A 17074-nucleotide genomic window follows, 5' to 3' on the forward strand; every position below is an offset into this window, starting at 1 on the left:
GAAGGGAAAGCAGAAAGGTGGAAGGAGTATATAGAGGGTCTGTACAGGGGTGATGTTCTTGAGGACAATATTATGGAAATGGAAGAGGATGTAGATGAAGATGAAATGGGAGATACGATACTGCATGAAGAGTTTGACAGAGCATTGAAAGACCTGAGTCGAAACAAGGCCCCGGGAGTAGACAACATTCCATTAGAACTACTGACAGCCTTGGGAGAGTCAGTCCTGACAAAACTATACCATCTGGTGAGCAAGATGTATGAGACAGGCGAAATTCCCTCAGACTTCAAGAAGAATATAATAATTCCAATCCCAAGAAAAGCAGGTGTTGACAGATGTGAAAATTACCAAACTATCAGTTTAATAAGTCACAGCTGCAAAATACTAATGCGAATGCTTTACAGACGAATGGAAAAACTGGTAGAAGCCGACCTCGGGGAAGATCAGTTTGGATTCCGTAGAAATGTTGAAACACGTGAGGCAATACTGACCCTACAACTTATCCTAGAACAAAGATTGAGGAAAGGCAAACCTACGTTTCTAGCATTTGTAGACTTAGAGAAAGCTTTCAACAATGTTGACTGGAATACTCTCTTTCAAATTCTGAAGGTGGCAGGGGTAAAATACAGGGAGCGAAAGGCTATTTACAATTTGTACAGAAAGCAGATGGCAGTTATAAGAGTCAAGGGAGATGAAAGGGAAGCAGTGGCTGGGAAGGGAGTGAGACAGGGTTGTAGCCTCTCCCCGATGCTATTCAATCTGTATATTGAGCAAACAGTAAAGGAAACAAAAGAAAAGTTCGGAGTAGGTATTAAAGTCCATGGAGAAGAAATAAAAACTTTGGGTTCGCTGATGACATTGTAATTGTCACAGAGACAGCAAAGGACTTGGAAGAGCAGTTGAATGGAATGGACAGTGTCTTGAAAGGAGGGTATAAGATGAACATCAACAAAAGCAAAACGAGGATAATGGAATGTAGTCGAATTAAGTCGGGTGACGCTGAGGAAATTAGATTAGGAAATGAGACACTTAAAGTAGTAAAGGGGTTTTGATATTTGGGGAGCAAAATAACTGATGATGGTCAAAGTAGAGAGGATATAAAATGTAGACTGGCAATGGCGAGGAAATCTTTTCTGAAGAAGAGAAATTTGTTAACATTGAGTATTGATTTAAGTGTCAGGAAATCGTTTCTGAAAGTATTTGTATGGAGTGTAGCCATGTATGGAAGTGAAATGTGGACGATAAATAGTTTAGACAAGAAGAGAGTAGAAGCTTTCAAAATGTGGTGCAACAGAAGAATGCTGAAGACTAGATGGGTAGATCACATAACTAATGAGGAGGTATTGAATAGAATTGGGGAGAAGAGGAGTTTGTGGCACAACTTGACTAGAAGATGGGATCAGTTGGTAGGGCATGTTCTGAGGCATCAAGGGATCACCAATTTAGTACTGGAGGGCAGCGTGGAGGGTAAAAATCGTAGAGGGATACCAAGAGATGAATACACTAAGCAGATTCAGAAGGATGTAGGCTGCAGTAGGTACTGGGAGATAAAGAAGCTTGCACAGGATAGAGTAGCATGGAGAGCTGCATCAAACCAGTCTCAGGACTGAAGTCCACAACAACAACAACAACAACATCAGTCTCAGGTCTCAACCAGCTTTCTGTACCTAGTATTAAGTGAGCTTCACTGCTTTTCATGAGTGCTTCAAACTCTGCCACTTTGTTGCTAATGCTTTGGCAGTTTACCATTAGGATTCTAATACTCTCACCTGTAAGAGACATTTCTTTTGATCTTACACTGATACTTGTGGGTTTCTTACAATTTTCATTATCTGGACTGGATGCAAAGTCACCTCATCTAAAAAACCCTTGTGTGCACCTCGCATGTAGTCAGCTACCTTAGTGGCAGCCTCTGATGTGTAGTGCGCATCTTACTCATTTAGGGGTACCCATAGTCCTCAACCTAGTGGCACAAGTCCAGGAAATCACAGCTTAGCTTGTCATGGAACTTTCAAAGTTTCTGGTTCAGTCCTACCTCTCAACTCAGAAATGAAGGGTCACACTCAATTCTGGGGACAATACTGCTAATTGGGAGCTTTGTTGAAACTCCATGCACAAGGCTGGTCTTCTCAATCTTCCCTGCCAGTCACTGAAATGACCTAAGAATGACCTCGGAGCCCAGACAACAGGCATCATTTGTTCCACTGTGCCACAATCTATATAGTTGGTTGCGCCTTGTTCCCTCAATGGCTGCTGGAATGCCCTTTTCAGTGTGTTCAAGAGACCCACCTCTAGGCATACACACTAAATGCACCTGGTGTCCTTTCCTGTCCTTTGCTACCACTTCCCTAAATGGTACCATAATTTGAACTGCCGATGATTAATGTTTTGCCTCTTCTTGATGCTGGACAAAACAGGTTTCCCCAAAACAAGTAAAATGAGTACCACTGGCTCAGTTTCAGTGAAAGACAACACTCCAAACTTGTTGATTAGGGGAATCGGTACAACATCCTGAGTCCTCCCTGGTCCCCGTCCACCTTGCACAGGATGCCTAGATCTACCATTAACATGCCACTCACTGTCAAGTGGATGACCAATGACAGGTCCTGTACTTTCTGCAGAGGAGACAGGATCCATGGGAGGATAGTATGTGAGGTACCCCTGGAACAAGTATCACAAGTTACATGGCTCGCAGGAGCTCTTCCAACACACTGATTCACAGTAGCTGCCAATCATTTGACAGTAGTCAGTGTGATTTCCAGCTGCTCATGAAATCATCTCATGTTTGAGAATAGCATTCACAGTGGGGCTGCAATTTGGCTTCAGCAATGTGCTATAAGGCAATGAACAAATAACTTTAAATTAAGCCTGCTGATTATCTTTTAATCTCTTGAGCTGAAATGTTGCTAATTTCCTTTAAGAATGGAAACAAATACACAAAACAAGATTTCTATTACTGCAACACAAAAACCTATTGTAAAAACTACTAGTTTCCTAAAACATTTTGAGGTAATTACAACATGAGGTAATTACAACATGAGGTAATTACAACACGGACATTAATTAAGAAGTATGTAAAGTATATAATTGTTCAGATTTGCCCTGTTATGACATAAGGCTCTTCAACTGGTCGTTTACCAGTTCGTGTTAATAAACATACAACAACTACTATGATTCAGAATAGAATCTGATTAATAGGATAAAATTGGATACCTCGGAATGGTATTTTATTATAGAATGGTAAAATTATTAAGATTCTAATTGATAAGAATAGTGCAATAACACCTCCTAACTTGTTAGGAATTGATTGTAGAATTGAATATGCAAATAAGAAATATCATTCTGGTTGAATATGGACTGGTGTTACTAATGGATTAGCGGGTACAAAATTATCTGGGTCTCCTAGAAGGTAAGGGTTAATTAAACATAATATAAATAATAACGATGTTATTAATACAAATGTGATATAATCCTTGAAAGTAAAGTATGGGTGAAATGGGATTTTTTCGATATCTCCGTTTAGCCCTAACGGGTTATTAGATCCTGTTTGATGAAGGAAGAACAAATGAATTGCTGCCATAGCTGCAATGATAAATGGTAATACAAAATGAAATGTAAAGAATCGATTTAATGTTGCGTTATCAACAGCAAATCCTCCTCACACTCATTGAACTAAATCTGTTCCTAAGTACGGAATTGCTGATAATAAATTAGTAATTACTGTTGCACTTCAAAATGATATTTGGCCTCAAGGTAAAACGTATCCTATAAATGCAGTTGCTATAACTAAGAATAGAATTACTGTACCAATTATTCAGGTGTGTATGTATACATAATATCCATAGTAAATTCCTCGTCCTACATGCAAATAAATACAAATAAAGAATATAGATGCTCCATTTGCATGTAAAGTTCTAATAATTCAACCGTTATTTACGTCTTGGCAAATGTGTACTACATTACTAAATGCTATTTCAATATTTGATGTATAATGTACAGCTAAAAATAGTCCAGTTATGATTTGAATTACCAAGCATAACCCTAGCAGGGACCCAAAATTTCATCAAAATGAAATATTTGTTGGTGCAGGTAAATCAACTAAAGAGTTGTTAATAATTTTAATTAAATGATGTCTTAATCATAAGGGTTTATTCATTAGTTATCTTATTTTACAAATAGGCCCCTGGTTAATATTAGTAATTTTAACTACTGCTAATAGTGCTAAAAATAAATAAATAATTATTATTATTGTAATAATGAATGTTGGTCTATTATATAATTTTTCTAAAGATATTGTTATTTCTTGGTAATTGATTGAATTATCAATATTTATAGTATCAGTATTTTTGAAGAAGTCTATGAATATTGTTATGTCTAGGATAATTAATATTGATATTATAAATACTCATATTTTAGGGTAATAATTATGGTAATTGATTTAGGTTGAAATATTTCGTTTGATGCAATTCTTGTAATATAAATAAATAGGACTAATATACCACCAAGAAATGTTAAGAATAAAATATATGATAGTCAATATCTTTCCATTATTGTTCCTGTTATTAATCCAACTAAAAAAGTTTGGAGGATAATGAAAAGCATTATTGATATTGGATTTGATAGTGATTAGCAGACTCTAAAACAGAGTTAATTTACGATAAATGCATATAATTTATATGGCTACTTCTGTTTAAGGGAAAACTGTATGTAACACAAAATGTTAGTTAGAAAATCTGCTACAGTAACTAAATCACAAATGCTGATTTTGTCAGACCATTTTCACTTTTCACCTCTAATGTACCTCTTACATTGAAACAGGAAGGTATATAAGTTTATAAACATCACAATGTAATGTTAAATGGCTGTATTTAATGCTTTTTGTAGTTACACTCACTGTATTAAAACAATATAATGTATTTATTTAAATGAGTAATAAAAGTAATTGCTTTGACAGTAAAACAAAAAGCAGAAAATAGACACATTTGGTAAATGGCTACTTATAAAAGTATGCTGCAATATTTGTCCCTGAGAATTAGCTGCACTGTCTTCCTAAGTTTATGGCATGTGTAGGTTTCAGAATATAGCTGTCTCACTCACAGTTGCTCAGAATAGTGCATTGCTTGGGGAAGCCGGAGGGATGAGTACACATTTTCTCTGGGAGCAAAAATGGTGGCCATGCCTAATATACATCTATCTTCAAGAGTCAGCCAGTTCTGTTCTTTCAACATCTCTGTGACACTTCCCTGCTGGTCAAACAAACATGTGACCATTCATGTGCCCTTCTCTCTATATATTCAACACTCCCTGTAAGTCCTATCTGGGTCCCACACACTTCAGCAATCTCATTTGTAGACTGACTGCATTTCCCTACTTTCCTACTAATAAACCAAAGTCTACTAATTGCTTTTCCCATGACAGAGCCTATGTGATTGTTCCATTTCATGTCCTTACAAATATTGCACCCAGATGTTTGTATGAGTTTAGCAATTGCAGCTGTGACTTATTGATGTTATAGTCATAAAGTTGCCAATCTTTGCACTGTGGAGAAGGCTTTTAAAGATGTGACTGAATATTTGTACAGTTTCTTTCTGTACTATATTATAGTTGACCACATCAGGTGCAAAATGTCTGAGGTTGCTGTTAATATTGTTTGCAAGGTCTTTAATATATAATATAAATAGCAAGGGACGCAACACACTCTCTAGGGTACACCCAAAGTTAGCTCTACATCTATTGATGACTCGACATCCAAGATAACTTGCTGCATCTTTAGTATTGTGTTTTGTGGCTGATGCACGCAAGAAGAGAGATATGTCCAGGTAACCAATAACAACAGAACTTAATTAGTTACACAGAGAATACACACTAATATTAGAGTCAGAATAGTAACTGAACAACTTCTGAATCAATGCACCTGAAAGATCACTCTGATCTGATGAGAAAATGTACTAGTTTATAACAGTTTTGAAGGTACAGTTAGAGTACACAGTCTGACATTAAGGAAACACTGTATTAGGTAAAATCTATACCTGCTACATTATTGATGTTTTGGCTCTGACTGCCATGTGCTGTGCTCACAAACTGGAACTGAAATTTCCACACTTACAGACTGATTGATGAGATACTGGGCAGCATCTTACAAAGCTGCCAGTGAAGGAATACTGTGGAGTTGTGTTTGTATAATGTGGCCCATGGAGACAAGATAGTGCCAGCAACAGTGGCCCTGTGGTGACCCCAGGTGCCACAGCAGCAGTGGCCAGGGCAATATCCACCTGCTTACAAACATCAATCAATTCATCCTGTGTTCATGAACAGCATTCACTGTGGGGCTGCATTTTGGCCAGTGCAGTGTATTTCAAGGCAGCAAACAAATAACTTCAAGTTAAACCTGCTGACTATCTTTTAATCTGTTGAGTTAAAAAGTTTTTAATTCCCTATAAGAATTGAAGCAAATACACAAAACGAGATTTCTATTAAGATAACACTAAAACCTGTACTAAAAATTATTAGTTTCCTAAAACATTGTCAGCAAACTTGAAAAAAATTGATTTATAATAAATGTAGATTATATACAGGGTGTTACAAAAAGGTATGACCAAACTTTCAGGAAACATTCCTCAGACGCAAATAAAGAAAAGATGTTATGTGGACATGTGTTCGGAAATGCTTAATTTCCATGTTAGAGCTCATTTAGTTTCGTCCACCTACGCTCAATGGACCACATTATCATGATTTCATACGGAATACTCTACCTGTGCTGCTAGAACATGTGCCTTTCCAAGTATGACACAACATGTGGTTCATGCACGATGGAGCTCCTGCACATTTCAGTCGAAGTGTTTCTACGCTTCTCAACAACAGATTCGGTGACCGATGGATTGGTAGAGGCGGACCAATTCCATGGCCTCCACGCTCTCCTGACCTCAACCCTCTTGACTTTCATTTATGGGGGCATTTGAAAGCTCTTGTCTATGCAACCCCGGTACCAAATGTAGAAACTCTTGGTGCTCGTATTGTGGATGGCTGTGATACAATACGCCATTCTCCAGGGCTGCATCAGCGCATCATGGATTCCATGTGAGGGAGGGTGGATGCATCTATCCTCGCTAATGGAGAACATTTTGAAAATTTCCTGTAATAAAGTGTTTGAAGTCACGCTGGTACATTCTGTTGCTGTGTGTTTCCATTCCATGATTAATGTGATTTGAAGATAAGTAATAAAATGAGCTCTAACATGGAAAGTAAGCATTTCCGGACACATGTTCACATAACATATTTTCTTTCTTTGTGTGTGAGGAATGTTTCCTGAAAGTTTGGCCGTATCTTTTTGTAACACCCTGTATATGGCTGCTCCTCTTTGAAGGAAAAGTAGGTGTGACACAATATATTAGTTACAATATATGCTACAGTAACTAAACCACAAATGCTGATTTACTACAGCTTGCTTGTAGATTGTAACTTCCAAAAATTCTCAAAAGTGCACTTTATGTGCATTGATAAACAATGAAATTTAGGGTTGATGTATTCTTTGTCAGGACTGTGAACCACAAATGCTGATTTTTTATTAAACACGTTACGTATCCAAAACACTTGTACTGGTAACTTACAAAAATGTAGTTTTGCAAGTGTTCAAAATTTCTCAAAGATGACCTCTTTCTCACGTACTGGTAACTGCACAATGAAATTAGATAATGATTGTTTTGAATGAGAATAGATATTTTTCCAAAAATTTTAAGAGGGCATGATTAAGTTCAAGCCTATAATTGACGATAATAGTATGAGTTTATCGCAGCACTCACAAATGTTTGAAATTTCACAATACATCACAATACTAATGGGCATTGATACAACCAGTGAAACATTATGCAGAAGTGGTGTGAACAGTAAAATACGAGGGTTGGAACTTTAATAGTGGCAACTATTTATTTACAGCTCATACAAAATAGATATGTGTTTCATAGTTTTACTGACCTTCAAAGTAGTCACCGGCATTGTGCATAACCCGTTGCCAGCAATGTGGAAGTTGTAGGATACTCTTAGCAGTGTCAGTTGTGTTGACAGTTTGAGCGGCACGGTCTATCACTCGACAAATTTGTAGCAGTTCTGAAGGGAATGCTGTGAGGTGTTTCCTTCAGTTTAGAAATCAAGTTGAACTCATGAGGGCTTAAGTCAGGGGAGTGCAGTAGGTGATGTAGCACTTAGCAGCTCCATCAGTCAAACAAATCAGTAACAGTTTAAGCATTGTCCTGCAAAATGATGTTCAGGTCCTGCAGAAAGTGTCATCATTTCTGTCTCTATGCTGTTCATTTTTGGAACACAACCTACGACCAGCTTAAAGACAGAAGGGATGACACTTTCTGCAGGACCTGACCATCATTTTGCAGGACAATGCTCAAGCTGTTACTGATTTGTTTGACTGATGGGGCTGCTAAGTGCTACACCACCTACTGCACTCCCCTGGCTTAAGCCCTCGTGAGTTCAACTCGATTTCTAAACTGAAGGAAACACTTCACAGCATTCGCTTCAGGACTGCTACAAATTTGTCAGGTGATAGACCGTGCTGCTCAAACTGTCAACACAACTGACACTGCTAAGAGTATCCTACGACTTCCACATTGCTGACAAGGGGTATACACACTGCTGGTGACTAGTTTGAAGGTCAGTAAAACTTTAAAACATGTATCTATTTTGTACGAGTTGTAAATAAATATTTGCCACTATTAAAGTTTCAAGAATCTCATAAACATGGTCTCTCACAAAGGCAAATTGCAAAGTCAAGTTTAATTTATAAATAAACCTACACATTACGCAGATTTTTCACTTAGCTGACTCTGTGCACACTTATGCACAGGAATGCTGCAGAGGAACACTGCAGCATGAGTTCATCTTGGTCAAAATCACTAAAATAAGCAACACCAACAAAGCATGTGTTCTGCCTGTTGCAGCTAACAGTGCAAGATACCATCCTCATTACATTCTGTGCTTCTTTGTTATGCTCAGTTTGGCATCAAGGTACTTATATTTTCTGCTTGTTTCTTTCCTTGTGTAATGTGACTCTACACAAAGAAAGCCATTTATATGTTCTTGCACTGACTTCTTTATTTCAAGTTTTCCTCTCATATCAAACAACAAAATTCCATCTGATCCCAGTTTTATCGTGGCAGTCCTTACCCATATATCTGTAATAGAGAGAGTATGCAGAAACATTTTCTGATGCATCTTAACGTTATTCACATCAACTGTTAACAGAATATAATTTTGAATTTTTTCTCTTGATTCAGTCACATTTCAGATCCGCGCCTGCTAAAATTTTTGATATGTGAACAGATGAATTCTGACTGTCTGCTTGTGATCTCCAATATGGGAAAACTGTTCAGATATATCCTGCCTGTTTTCTTAGGTTACCTTATTATGGCATTTCAGTCAGCATAGGTTGGGATTGCATTCAAGGTTCATTAATCTAGCTTGAAATTCAGCACTCTTACAGCCCTAGTGTGCTGAACCTCAGTTGAGGAATTCCTTCTCTCTATTTACTATATATGAGGATGATTCATTCTCCTTTTATGGGTCTTCCTTTCATTATTTGAGTACCATTGAGTTCTAGCAGTGTCCAGGGAGGAGTATGTTGCATTACATTCTGGATTTTTAATGTCTGACTTGTGTACGTGATCACTTAAGAACTTACTTACTGCTAAAAACTATAAACAAAGCAAACTTGGAACCCATGTGCACACCTTTTTATCAATTACTATTCTAGGCAAGATCACTGGTTATGCTCATACTGATGATCATGTCTACAATGAGGACAGCTATTATTGACAACAACCAACCTTCGATGGCACTGCTCCCAAATTAATAGTAAGGAAGTTAAATAGCACACACTTGTAATCAGAAACTTTCCCTGTACAAACATTGTAACTACAATTGTGATTTTAATTGTGCTACCGTTTTCCAATGAAGAACATTGTAACATAACTTGGAGTTCTATTCATCAGTGAGAGAGTTCCTTAGATGACTTATGACATCCTGAAGATTGGTATTGCTGCTAAAGTTGCAGTGCTAGAGACATGATTTTTATACAGGAGAAAAATACTGAAGTAAAATTCTGGTGAACATCATAACTCAGTTTGGCCATTTTTGGACTTACGATATTTGTACTTGGAGCTGTCGATTTGATTTTTGCTTATTGAAAATGTTGCTGGTCAGAAATTTAGAAAAATATGTAGATACTATGCTTATTGCACAATATGAATCCCCATGTTTACATGTATGAATGCTGTACTGCAAATTAGCGCAAAGTATTGTAGTGATTCGACAATTTCTGTGTAAATTCTAGAACCACTCAGCGTCCTACCATCTCAAAAACATGATATTCTGGATATGAGTGTGGAATTGTAGAATACTACCACGGCTGGTCACATGTTTGTGTGTGCAGGTTTAAAATCAGTCGCGGGAAGAGAGTAGATGCGGCGGTCGGATGGCTCCGACAAGTACCTGTCGTTCAATCCATAGATGTTTTAGTGAGTGTGTAAGGAAGAACCATGGAGTTTATATGCAGCTCTGTGCTTATTGTGACATTGACTATCGTTATTAAAACAAAGACAGTTGAGAAAGTACTCCTGCAGACTCTTGATGCAACCTTGTTAGAGACAAGACTCATTTTATGATTCGTGTTAAGAAAGGTCATGGTATCCAAGTCAACTTTCTTTTAACTGAAACTCATTTTGTTTCTAATGTCCCGCTGTATGAGAGACTTGCAGGAAGTTACATGTGGAAAGAGAAATTTTTATTGTGTATGGAGGTCAAATACATCGTTAGTTGAAGAAAAGTAAAGTTTGTATGTCTACTAATTTCACAAGCAGAAAGAGTCTAAAAATTCCTGTACCTAGCATTATTTGACAGAGAAGAAGTCAAGAGGGTTTCCAGCAGCTGGCTATTCACTAAAGAAGAATGGCTGCAAATTCCAAGTAAGTCATCTCATAAAGAAGTGGAAGGTGGTTTGGGGGAATAAGCCAACATAACCCACATCCCACTCACACTTTAAGTCATCAGAATGTTAGAGTACATGAAATTAATAATCACTGAGTTAATGAATGAATGTTGCACATCGCATTGTACAGAAAAATTAAGGTAATAAAAGTAGGTCAGAGTTGAGAATCTAACAGTGGCTCAGACAATATCTGTAGAGGAAAATGGTGATGGCTGTGAACTACAAGTTTAATTATTTTGGAAGATAATTTGTTTTAGATAATTTAAAGTTCTTTACATGGAAGCCAAAATGATTTACTTTTTATTAGTATGGGCCATTATATGGAATTATGCTCATTAGCTCACAAAGTTTTTCACATATCGAACTACAGTGTTAACTTTAATTAGCTGTAACTTTTAATTAACATATTCTGTAGCCATACTAATGGTATTCCTGGAGTCAGTGCAATCAAAATGAGAGTTTGAATAACAAACGCAAGTGAAACTGAGCCTAACGAAGAGATTGAGATTTTTAAGTAAGTGTTACATGCTAATGCCAATGGCCTTGCTGCAGTGGAAACATCAGATCACCAAAGTTAAGTGTGTTGCACTTCATTAGCTTGTGGACAGTGACCATCTGGGTCTGTTGAGTGTTATTGGCAAAAGGGGTGCACACAGACCTTTTGAGGCCAATTGAGGTGCTACTTGATCAAGAAGTATTGGTTCTGGTCTCTAAAACTGACAACAGCCAACAGAGCAGTCTGCTGACCACATGCCCCTCTATACCCACGTCCAGTAATGCCCGTCAGCTGAGGATGACACAGCAGTCAGTTGGAACCACTGGGCCTTGTGAGTCCAGGTTTAGGGGTTGGGTTATTTTGGGGAGGAGACCAGACAGCAAGGTCATTGGTCTCATTGGAGTAAGGAAGGATGGGGAAGGGAGATGGCCATGCCCTTTCAAAGGAACCATCCCAGCATTTGCCTGGAGCAATTTAGGGAAATCTCCGAAAACCTAAATCAGGATGGCCAGATGTGAGTCCTGTTCAGATGGAGCATTGTATTGTATTGTTATGTGCCAAGAGGTCAGTGTGTGGAAAATAAGACAAAAAATAGAAAAAATGTTAATTATGAGAATAGAAAAACATAACAGATGGGAAGAATCCATCTTGCTATGTCACATTGTGTATACTATGACCACCACTCTGCCTAATGGCATCACATTACCATTTGGCTCATTATCAAACATGTCAGATTGCTGTCCACTGTGAAAATGCATATCAAATGATGTACGGTACAAACATTTCTTGTAATCTCAGTCACCTTACCTGATTTGCAGGGATCTTAATGCTCATGCTACATGGTGGGATTGCCGGACAACAAACTGAAACAGTGTTGCTGTTGTTTTGCTAACAAAAGAGCAAGACTTGGTATTGTTAAACAACCTCTCACCCACTATGGTACCTACATGTTATTGACCAAACTCAGGTGTTGATGTTTTTGTCTGTTTCCATCTCTTGCTGTCTTGACTGTGAGATGACCATGAGATAAGGTCATTACCCCATTCTGATGACTCTGACTGCAAAGTCACATTGTGCACTTCCAGATTCAGTGTATGTAAGATTGAATTAATTAATGACAAATGAAATTGCAATAAAGATGTCTGGAAAGGTTATTTGATTCTGGTAAAACAGGGAATTATCAGTTTCTCCTCTCAGCTCATTGAATGTATGATATATGAGTGATTCATGGACATGTTGAAGACAGCAGATTCTTCAAACTTTCTGAGGAAAACTGGCCTGCAATCTAGTGAAACCTGGAAAATTCACAACCCATTGGTTTAAATAGAGCAAGAAGTTTCAGACAGCAGTCTACACAGGAAATGTACTTAAAACACAAACATAACAATGGTAGAGTCAAGTAATTCTTGAAACAATGCAAAAGAGATGCCTGAAAGCCAAGACTGCATCAAGGATATGATCTGGGATACAAGTGGAGGGCAACTCACATTATTTTCATAAAAAGGAGAGGCTTGGAGAAAAGAATGTCCACTTTATTACTAAAAAAACATAAAAATATTGAGAAGCTGTGTTGATTGATCACCAAATTTACTATTGTTACCACTCTATAATAGGAACCTAGTACCTACAATGGAATCATCCGACAAGAGTTTAGGTTGTTTGAGATTTATACATGTTACTTTGTTGTCATACAGATAATTTTCAGATATGTATGAATGCTTTCTGTATATCATTTTTAATAGTTTCTGATATTGGTGGTAACATGAGGAAGAAACATTATACAACAATGATATAATGATATCAGAAAGTTTGTAGAACTCAGAGCCACCTGGCATGTTTGGTTGCAAGGAGAATTGCAGAGAACAGTCAAATAGTTTTGAGATTTGCTGAAAAATGGCTATGAGCATACTTGCTATTTGTCAATATCCACTATGCGTCCTGACTTTCTTCAAACTGATAATGTACTGAATTATGTAGGAATACAGGAGATGACTCACCAAAAGGCAGAAGTGTTGCATCTGTAGGTACACAAACAAAAGGTACAGAAATTTGCTAGCTTCTGGAATGAAATTCATTTTTGGAGCTCATGGGAGAAACATGCATAGCAAGTTATTTTAGGTTTGGCCATAGAGGCTTTGGCGGCGAAGGATGTGCTGTAAAAATAGCTCCCATCTGCACAGTTCAGAAAAGCTGGCAGTGATGGGGAGGATCCAGATGGGATGGGATGAAGCAGCCATTGAAATCTCACATGTTGTGCTCTGCTGCATATTGTGCCACTGGGTGGTCTACCTTATTTATGGCAACAGTTTGGTGGTGACCATTCATTCTGGTTGACAGCTGGTTGGTTGTCATACCGGCGTAAACTGCTGTGCAGTGTGTAACATGCAGTAAGCCATTTGGACCATGTATATTCTCAAATTTACAATCTTATCCTTTTTTCAATCTTATTTGGAATGTTTTAAGCTCTGGCTGTATAGTAGTGTATGTCTTGCTTACACAATTAACCCCTATGATTTAAAAATCAAATTTCATAAAATTACTGCACTATAAAAAGATAAATTTTGTTTATGTGAATATATGTTATCTTAATTGTTCTATTGAGCAGTTGAGGGAATTTCATTTTCTGTAAATTATTTTTGATTTAATGTTCTATATTTTGATCTTAGTATGACTATATCTTTACTGATGTACTTCGGAACAATGTTAACTGGGTGCGAGCTAGATTGTATATTGTCTGGTGGGAAGGAAGGAGAGATGTCAAGGAGGTCGTTAAAGTGGTGCCATTGTGACCAGGATAATTGTACATTTGGATTTTTGACAGTGTTTATGTTTAAGATGATCAAAAAGCATATAATTGTGTTGCAAAGTGGACTGATTTTGTGGTGTCACCGCCAGACATCACACTTGCTAGGTGGTAGCCTTTAAATCGGCCGCGGACCATTAGTACATGTCGGACCCACGTGTTGCCACTGTCAGTGATAGCAGACCGAGCGCCACCACACGGCAGGTCTCGAGAGACTTACTAGCACTCGCCCCAGTTGTACGGACGACTTAGCTAGCGATGCAACACTGACGAAGCCTCGTTTATTTGCAGAGAAGATAGTTAGAATAGCCTTCAGCTAATTCAATGGCTACGACCTAGCAAGGCGCCATAGCAATTGATAGTTATCGTATGAAGCATGTCTCATCAAGAACGATGTATACAAATGATGGATTAAAGTTAAGTATTCCAGCAGCTACGTACTTTTCTTTATAGCATTCATTACGTATCCTGTTTCAGACCTCACGCCATCCTGCGTGAGCTTATAGCATGCATTTTGGCCTTCCCTAGCTATATAACAGATTTTAAATTAGATATAGTTCGACATAGTACATGTGGAGAAGTTTTGGAATGACACAACACTATGGAAATACATGGTTGTAAAAGGTTGAAGCATTATTACCAAAGTTGATGCCACCTGCCCAATCCAGAACAATAATAACCAATTAAAACATCTATTTTTGTATTTTCTCAGTGCAGTGTTGTGTGAACATTTTACCAGTTTTTTCTTGCACTTTACAAAAAATGGATCATGGTCAGAACAATTAAATAAATATGCTGAACCTACCAGCTTCAACTAGTGACATTAAACAGGACATAGCTGATAAAGACAGGTTTCAGGATGTATTAGTTAAATGAAATCAGTGCAGACCCGGGATTTTTAGACAGTATCATGTTAGATTCGAGTTCAGACTGTGAGAAACAATAACAGTCGCATGAAAGTGAAAGAATGCTGACTGAGGAACCCAAACAATTAAATTTACAAGACATGTTTACTGCATTAAAGTCATCAATGGAAAAAATATTGAAAAACGCGAAAAAAACTGTCATCAATGGAAAAAATTGTGAAAAACTTGAAAAGTCAATAGTCTCATAACATAATCTCATTATAGCAGAGCTTAGTGCACAAATTTCTAATGTTAAAAAAGACTTAGTTGGTACATTTTCTCAAGTGAAAGCTATAGATGAATGTGTGAAAAAATAGAGGGGAGAGTAAAGGCTTCAGAGTCCAAAATACAATCTTTAGAGACAAAAATAGAGGAAATAGATAAGGATCTCAAATCTGAGATACATGCTGTTGAAGTTAGATGTAAAAATACTGTTGGAGACACTAGTTAACAAGCCATAATCTTTACAAATAAGCTAAATGAAATATAGTCAGTGTTGCCCCAAATATAGATGAAAAAGTTCAGAAGATGGCCGAGAAAATGGACTCAAATGAGTCAGACTTACATAGTGATATCACTATTACCAAAACACAAGTACAACAGTTACAAGATGGGGCTTATCTAAAAACATTCTGTAATGTAGGACGCCCAAGCTATCCTACTATGCTACTATAGTGTTTCCCTGGTGACAAACATTTTCATCCAATTGATTTTATACAACATTGCCATGATAGTTTTCTCCCTGATATGAGTGATGAATTAAAAATTAAGTTTACTAAAAGTTCATTCAAAGGGGAAGCCTTGTCATGGGCCAACCAACTTGACTGTAGCAATTTATCCATAGATGAATTTGAAAAGTGTTTCCTGAAAAAGTTTTGGTCTGATACTGAACAGGCAAGGATAAAGAGTGAGTTGTTGAATGGTCTGATGTACAGGGAGCAGAGAGAGAGGGGGTATGAAAGAGTTTTGCAAAGACCAGATCATGAAACTTGTACACTTAGACCAACCTTTTTTGAATTAACTCAAATAGATTCACTTAAGAGAAGGCTACTAGAAAGAATTCAAATGGGGTTAATTTATGGGCCAGATGATTCTGTAGACCACCTCCTGAGATATGTAGAAAAGTTGGACTGGGCATATAACAGGTTTGGCCAACATAGTACTGATTTGAGGAGGCCAAACTGGAGTGTCTGCAGCTCGAGGTCGTGCGATAGCGTTCCCGCTTCCCGCATCTGGGTTCGATTCCCGGCGGGGTCAGGGATTTTCTCTGCCTCGTGATGACTGGGTGTTGTGTGATGTCCTTAGGTTAGTTAGGTTTAAGTAGTTCTAAGTTCTAGGGGACTGATGACCATAGATGTTAAGTCCCATAGTGCTCAGGGCCATTTGAACCATTTTTTGAACCAAACTGGAGTAATCACAATTATAATAGAAATACAAATAGTAATGATAATTTTAACCAAGGACATAACAACAACACCCTGGGGAGGAATGACAGGAATCCAAATAATTTTAGAAATTATCAGGATGGAAAAAAAAGGTTTTTCAATTATATTAAAAAGGTAAGATAACTGAATTTTACAAATTGCACAAGTATATCAAATTACGTTGAACACCCTGTGTAACCAGTAAACATGTAAGTGTAAAAGGATGGATAACTGCAAGGGTAATGAGATTTGTACACCGTGTATACACAATTTTTGGTAAATTTTGAGGAACTATATATATAGCTATTAGTAGAAGACAACACCTGAGATATTTGGTGTCATGCACTAATTTTCAAAGTGTTTGTATAATGTAACAAGGGAAAGTACAGTTGCCTAGTGAAGTGTATTTGAAAGTAATGAAATGACTGTAGGGAGTATTACCTTTCTCACCCTTAA

Source organism: Schistocerca americana, chromosome 8 (assembly GCF_021461395.2).
Source record: "Schistocerca americana isolate TAMUIC-IGC-003095 chromosome 8, iqSchAmer2.1, whole genome shotgun sequence".
NCBI lineage: Eukaryota > Metazoa > Arthropoda > Insecta > Orthoptera > Acrididae > Schistocerca > Schistocerca americana.